General features: G+C 31.9%; 1 long non-coding RNA gene across 1 annotated transcript; it reads left to right on the top strand.

The window, feature by feature from the left end:
* The first annotated feature begins 515 nt into the window (after positions 1 to 515).
* LOC112323834 (uncharacterized) lies at positions 516 to 3,687 on the top strand. The gene is made up of 2 exons (XR_002977321.2): positions 516 to 1,920; positions 2,337 to 3,687. It is a non-coding gene; the product is annotated as an uncharacterized LOC112323834 (long non-coding RNA).
* The last annotated feature ends 4,209 nt before the right edge of the window (positions 3,688 to 7,896 follow it).

The raw sequence follows: 7,896 nt of genomic DNA, 5'->3' as shown, positions 1-7,896 counted from the left end.
GGAGTGGGGAAAGCTATACGTCTTTTAGAGTATTACTTAATAGGGTATATTTCTTGTATATTTATTTAAAAATCATGTAATTTAAAAAACAATAAAAATTAAAAAGAAAATCTTGAGATACTCTTTTTCTCCCCTGAAATTCACTTATATGGGCCGAAATCAATAGAGAAACTTGAGCATAATTACCTTCTTCTCTAAATGGTCAAAGTAAATAAGAGTAGAAAACCTCCAAAACTCCAAATATCGGAAGTTGGGCCGAAATCATTTTTAGCTTCATGTTAGACCATTAATCAACTTAAGCAGGTTACATCTCGGTATGTTGGAAGGCCCATCTTAAGCCCACAACTCGGCCTCACATCCAATACTGGTCGAAAATCATAAAATGAGGTTACATCTCGGTATGTTGGAAGGCCCATCTTAAGCCCACAACTCGGCCTCACATCCAATACTGGTCGAAAATCATAAAATGAGAACGCAACGTATGCTTTTTTTCCTTTCACTCTCGCATCTTTCTTTTGGCCTAAATTGTAAAATAATCTCTGAATTTTAGTGAAAAAAAACAAATACCCACAAAAAATATCTTGATTTTTTCATTGAATGTATCTCTTCTATCAGATTTCTCATGAGTAATTGACGAAAAAGCCCACAACAAACCTTCAAATTCCTCTCTCTCTTCGACTACAGTGAAAGAAAAACTAGCTCATCATCTTCTATCTTCTTCCCTCAAATTAAAAAAGAAACACCCAAAAACACTCCGATCGGGCTGTTGCTGCTGTTGTCGTGCGTGATGGTCTTCGACGGTGGCTGTTCTAGCATCGTTTCTGCTCGCATTGGAGAGAAAAGAGACAGGAAGCTGCTGCTGTGTGCTGTTGTCGCTGGCTATGAGGAGGAAAGGGCATAGCTCACGGCGGAGAGAGTTCGTCGTTTCTGGCGACGAGTGAAAGAGGGGCTGCTGGTGCTGCCAACCACCGATGGAACTACTTCTGTGACTATGGCTGCCACCCTACATCTCAAAACCTTAGCCATGCCAGCTATGGTGCTACTGTCCAAACCAACCCCTGTTATAGTGCTCTTGAAAAAACTGACTTTCAATCCCTAAACTAATTCAAAGCATTGCAGCACCCGCTTGATGTTCTGAACAGAAGAGAGACTTTTTGAGCTGAAAATAAGTGTGTCGTCAGCAAATTGAAGACAAGAGAATCTGAAATCATCAGACCCCAGATATACCTTCCACTGAGCCCAAATCACAGCCCTCTTCAATCATCTTACCAAGGCCCTCTTCTGCAATGTTTAACAGAAAAGGAGATGAAGGGTCACCTTGTCTCAAACCTTTCTCCATTAAAAATGCACCGATACTCTGGCTGTGGAGATGCACTGCCTAATCCAACCCCTCCGTTTGTTTTCGAAGCCCATACAAAGCATAACTAAATAAATAACCTTGGAGCTTGTTCTTCTTAAGATAGCTGATTACTTTATTCGCTATGAACACACTATCCAGGACTTGACTTCCTTTGATAAAGGAATTCTAGTTCCCTCCAATAATCTCAGGCATCACACCCTTCAGCCGTTTAGCCAAAACCTTTGCTATGATTTTATATAAGCAGCCAATCAAACTAGTAGGTCTGAGATCTTTCAGACATGTAGCCCCTGCGAGTTTTGGAATACGTGTTATGAAGGAGCTGCATATACCCTTTGGTAGATAACCCAAAAAGAAGAAATCTTCTACCATGTTAAGAATGTCCAGACCCACGAAATCCCATGCTTTTTCAATAAAGAAAGAATTGATGTCGTCCGGACCAGGAGCTTTATTTCCGTCGCATTCCCACATTGCAGTTTTAAACTCTTCCATAGAAACTGGAATTTCCAAAAGGGAAGATGAGCTAAGACTCAACCTCCTAAAATTGATAACAGAGCATGAAGGTCTGAAAATTCTCTCCTTAGCATTCAAATTCTTGAAGGAAACCACAACCTCTTGTTTAATATCAGAAGGCTTAGTGATAATACCACCCTAACTTTTTTCCATTAAATCTTTATAAAATTTTAGGTTGGTTTTTGTTTAACATGATTGCTTTTTTTTTTTAAAAAATAGTAATTATATACAAAAATAACGTGATTGTGTTTTCAAATAGCAGATATATACAATATTTTTTAAACGTGATTTCATTTTTAAATAGTAATTATATACAAAAATATTATTTCCAGACACAATTGTGTTCAATCAAAATCAGTGTTTAGCAAACTTTCTACCTTTTTCCTCTGTCGTGCCAATCCCTAAGGGGCATTTTTGTTTGTTTGTTTTTTTTTCTCTTATCCAAACTATATCTAACTGTTTGCAGGCGTGGTTCCTTTGAGCATCCTTGTATCGTCTGATGAGGCCAAACGCAACTTGTCTCTGGCCTTGCGGAGAATCAGAAGGGCTTGTTTCTTAGAGGAAGGAGGTAAAGTAATAAGACTATCATCATAAAATCATCTTATTTTGACTTTGAGTGAGATAAAGTGTAAATTTATAGGAGAAGCAATTCTTGTTTAATCGTGTTAATTAATTCTAAGACATTATAACTATGGACTAACAAACCATTAAGATAGCAAAAACACAAACAAAACTAAACTAAATATTAATTAGGAACAAATTTGAACTCCCAATACATTAAAATACTTAATGCTGAAAATTGACAGTCTAGTTATCCTAGGGATCTGTGGACATGTGTATTGAGGTTTAAAAAATAGTATACTAAATCACGAAGCAAATCTCTTGAGAGCTTCGAACTGAACAAATATAATTGTTAAATGCTAATAAAAGAGTTCATGTAGTCTTTTCTTGTGTCAATGCATGGTAATGCTAACTTGTGTCGATCAGGAAGGCAAGAAGCTGTGAATGGCATGCCTGCATGGAATTATCTGACAATATTAAGATGATAATCATGATTGACATGCGTTAAGAGGGAGATTAAGAAGATAATAACTGGAGGTTTCCATGTTGATGATAAACTATTACATTACCATATGATTTTTCATATCAGTGAAGCAGTGGTCTTGAAGGAGATCCTTGCAAGTTCACAGGATTATCACCATAAGCCTGGCATGAGGAGCAGAAAGAAAAATGTAGCCAAGAACAACCTGCCAACGGATTCATCTCTTCTTAATTATGCGTATATTGATGGAAGCAAAAACGAGTCGTCGGCAAGTCATCCTTGGCTGCATCAATCTTTATGATCCTCCATGCAAGGCTGTTACAGTGAGACTACAGCAACTGAAGCAAGAAAAAGGGACACTTTGCTTTGCAGACGTAGAAGGAGAGCTGGGAAGGATAGGAAGATAGAGGAGAAAGATGGGACGAGATTTTAAGGAAGCTTAGGAGCCTTAAATACAAATGAAGGGGCCATGAGCTGCAATTTGTGATAAAATACACTGCAGTATTATTTTGTGCCTATTTATCTGCTACCGAGGCAATTGGGACAGCTCTTGCAATAGGATATAGTTTTGGCCCCAGCCGAATAAAGTAACAGAGGTCCTTTCTTTCATTCCTTCGTCGCCATTGAATTAGCAAACTAATCATGAATTAATCTTATTAGCAAGCAACTAGGCATTGATTAAAGAATGCATGTTACACGAGGGGTTCTTTAATTTGTGGAAAAGACTTGTTATTCCAGTATGAGATTTCAGATTCAATTCATGTCATTTGATTGATATCTTGGAAAGATGACATCTTTATGCTTTATTAAAAAAAAAAATTCATAGGAAAGTAACTCTAAAACAAGGTTAAGATTATTATTCATTTTAACAGTGTAATGATGAACTCTTCCCTTGGTGATTAAACCTTTTAATTAGATATCGGGAATAATATGATGGTTTTTTTTTTAATTATGATATAATTATCTTTTATAAATTATATAAAGTTAAATTAGTTATTATATCTTCTCTTTTTTACTGTAAAATCACTAATTTAAACATAAAATAAAATAATATAATGCCTGCTATTTATGATATTTTTGTTTTTTTATGTTATTGTTTTAGAATAATATAATTACTTTGATATTTTTAAAGATAAAACCACTATAACTCTCACCCAAGAACCCTTTTGTTATTTTACATTGTTTTATTGTAATTTTCAAGGGTATCCAATAGCGTTGTTGTGAATTACATTTATTAAATATAATTAAAAAAAAGTTTTTTTGCGTGTGTGGACGACCCCTGTGCTATTTGGGCAACGAATATGGGGATATTCGACCACTAAACACCACCTTTCAAAGTGATGTTTGAAAGGTCTCAATACCCTCGATGCAATAGAATGACACATTCTCCTTACACATATTAGGTTTGACACCAATAATCGTTTTTTTTTCTCTCTTTCTCCCCACCTCGAATTCCATGTCAAAACAAGTCCAACCCCTGCAATATATTTACCCTTCAGATTTGGTTTTTGTCATTTTAATTACTATTTTTTTATATTTTGAATAAGGTATGAAATTAAAAATGTTTTTTAATTTCATCACCCTGCCATTTTTTTATCTATAAATAATCTATCAAATTACAAATGTTTTTTAATCTCACCCCGTATGATTTTCAGTTAATATTTTTTCATGATTTCATTCTTTAAAATTAAATTAATTGGGAATTAATCTTTTTAGTTAAACATAGGTCTAAGATTTCTCAGATTACAAGTTTTAGATATTAGACCAGGTTTATGATGTTCACCAATGCTTGTTGTTGACCAGGCTTAACAACTTTGTATTTTTAAACTATGTTTTACATAATGATATAATAATAAAAATAAACGCTCGCAAGATTAAGCAATAATTATATAGCAGGATGTTGTTTGAGATTGTATAATCTTATACAAAGTAAACTAAAATAAATTATGAAAATTATTTAAAATTAATAAAATATTAAAGAATAAAATTAAAAAAAAAAAACCAAAAAATAATATATATAAAAAAAATGGGGTTTTTACCCTAGTTTTTTTAGTACAGGAGAGAATATTACGAGACAACGTTTACGCAAATTAAAGAGATCTCGCCATATTTACGTGAAGACCATTTAATAAGTTGCTTTCACAGATGGGACCATGCCACAATGATTGAGAGAGCTTGCGTGTGCCTATTTTTCTATAAAAAAAAAAAGGAAAAAGAAAACTGAACTCAATTATTTAGAAAACTTACAAGCTTGACGTATATATAATTATATATGTTAAAAAATAAAATAAAATAAAAAAGCCTAGGGAAGGCTGCTGCCTTCTCATCTCTATCAAAAGCAAGAGAGGCAGCAGTGTGGCGCTGCAAAACCGTTCATTCTAGGGAAGTGAACAAGGCCTGTGTAGCACTCAATACCACAAAAGCCATAGCCAATGCCTTCTTTAACGGTGTGATATCATGCAGTCAATTTATTATATCCAAAAATAATATAATTAGATTTTAATAAATTTAATATTAAATAATAAAATTAAAAAAATAAAATATTAACCCAAGTTAATTTAGATAAACTCGTCAAACCTAATTATAACACTAGAATAAACCTAACATAGATTTTAAAAAAATTAAAAGAAAAAAAAACTAGTGAAAAAAAACTATTGTAATAAATAACATTTTAACATTTTTACAAGACATGTAAAAATAATATTTTTATAAAAAAAAAAAGATAAAATAATATTTTGTTTATCATGCATAAACATTGAAAAAATTAAAATAATATATATATTTTTTATTTTTATCTCTTTATTTAGCATATCCACAGGAGATGCTCTTATATTAAGGTTTCCTTGGTTTGAAAAGAAAAAAAATAAAAAAAAGCACTGACTCCCTTTTATTTCCAGATTCTCTCTCTTTCCTATGTCACAGATTAGATGCACGGAGGTTTTGCATTGATGAATTAAAGCAGATAAACTCAAGTTGATTTAAATGCCAGAAAATGTAACAAAAACCTCAATGCAGAGTCTATTTGTTTTTGGTTTTAAATTTTTTTTTTAAATTTGATATGCTAATTTCAAAAATAATTTTTTTTAAAATAAAAAAAATGTTATTACGATGTATTTCCAAGTAAAAAACACTTTGAAAAACAACTATTACCACAAGACCAAACGGGCTCGTATGCCTACACTATGCCGTGGAGGTAGACCATATTTTTTTAATAAAAAATTATGTTCTAGTGCTACAAGTGTGTCTTTTTATAAAAAAAAATTTCTGTAACTCAGATTATAGACCTAACTAGATCAAATAAATTGGTTTTATTTTAATTAGATGATAAAAAAGAAGTAATGACAACAAATAGACTAAATAAAAGAATGGTTATGATAATTTGAGAAAAAAACATATTTCAAAAAGGAAAAACAAAATACAACTCAATTCTTAACCGATTAAATATGGAACTACAAAATGAGGTGAACAAAGGACAAAAGAAACCTGGCCCTACTAAATCCAAGTTAGAATGACAAACCTGTAATCCGGATAATAAATGCCGAGTCAACCCAAGTTAATATGTCAAATCTACAGCCCAAGTTATGAGACAAAAAACCCATATTTTTTTTATAAAAAATGTTGAATAAAGAATTTTTTAAAAAAAATATATCAACCGATACTAACTTTTTAAACCTATGACCTAGATCATTAGACTGGAAACACATTATATTGAAATACAATGAAGCTCAATTCTCAACCAGTTAAACGTTAAAGGATGAGATTAAGATAAAATCCAATCACACAAAAAGACCAAAAGAAAAATAATAATTAAAAGAATGAAAATCAAAATTGAAAAATAAATAAATTAGAGGAAAACTAATATTTTTTTATGTTAGGATTGAAAAAATAAATCAAAAGAACGATGACCAAACTGAAAAAATAACACATTAGAAATTGAAATTGAAATATGAAATCAAGGAGATCAGTTTAGGACATATGCTTTCCGAGGATTAAAGGGGCGCTAAGACGAATCAGATGCTTTCCTGGAAGCCTCTATTTGGTCGATGTTGGTGCACACACGACACAAAGACCGTGACAATCAACGCTTCAACCATTATTTTGTATAATATTTATTGTATAACAAAGTACAAATTTGCTCCTCAACCTACTCAACAATAATAAAAAAAACTAAGATGAAATTGAAGAAAAAAAACCTTGAACAAAAGATCTGTTTTTTTTCTCCCCCTTAAAGTGCATAACAATAATGTCATTATACATTAAAAATCAAAAACCCAAAACTGCCTCCATACCCAGCACAAACTTTTTTGGTTCCAAGGGTAATTTCATCAATGAAAAAAATCCTTTTACTGTCAGCCAAATTTATTTGTCATGAGAGGTGAAACCGTAATTTTATAATTAGAATCCACAATGCCACTATAGCTAAGAGTAAATAGCACCCTTCCGTTGTAATTTTTTAAAGAAATCTCGAGTTTAAATATTTTTTTACAATTAAAAAAACAAAGAAAATGTAAAAAAGAAGAAGGAAAGAATACTCTACTTTCTTCTTTAACTAGAATGAGGTGTCAAAATTATGTAACATGAAACACTAGACATTAAAGTTCTTCATAATCACCTTAATTGATACATTCATATAATTTATAATTGCTAATTAACTATGTAAAATTAAGTCGGTTTGTTTTCACGTTTCAAAAGGTTTTTTATATGCTAATATCAAAATTAATTTTTTAAAAATAAAAAAAATATTATTTCGATGTATTTCTGAACGAAAAATATTTTAAAAAACAATTATTATCACACTTACAAACATCCCTTATTATTAGTAGTGTGACGAATCATAATTTAACCGATATTAATATTTTCTTTCCTCCCTAGAGGTCAAAAGAAGAAGAAAGAAAACCAAGTGGTTAAATACTTCCCGTCATCCTCTTGTAACCACCGCAGTCCGAAAAATGTGCTTTACCTATACGTCAAGTGCATGAAGCCA

This window comes from Populus trichocarpa, chromosome 13 (genome assembly GCF_000002775.5).
Source record: "Populus trichocarpa isolate Nisqually-1 chromosome 13, P.trichocarpa_v4.1, whole genome shotgun sequence".
Classification (NCBI taxonomy): Eukaryota; Viridiplantae; Streptophyta; class Magnoliopsida; order Malpighiales; family Salicaceae; genus Populus; species Populus trichocarpa.
The sequence above is the reverse complement of the archived record's forward strand: the minus strand, read 5'-3'. Positions and strand labels throughout refer to the sequence as shown.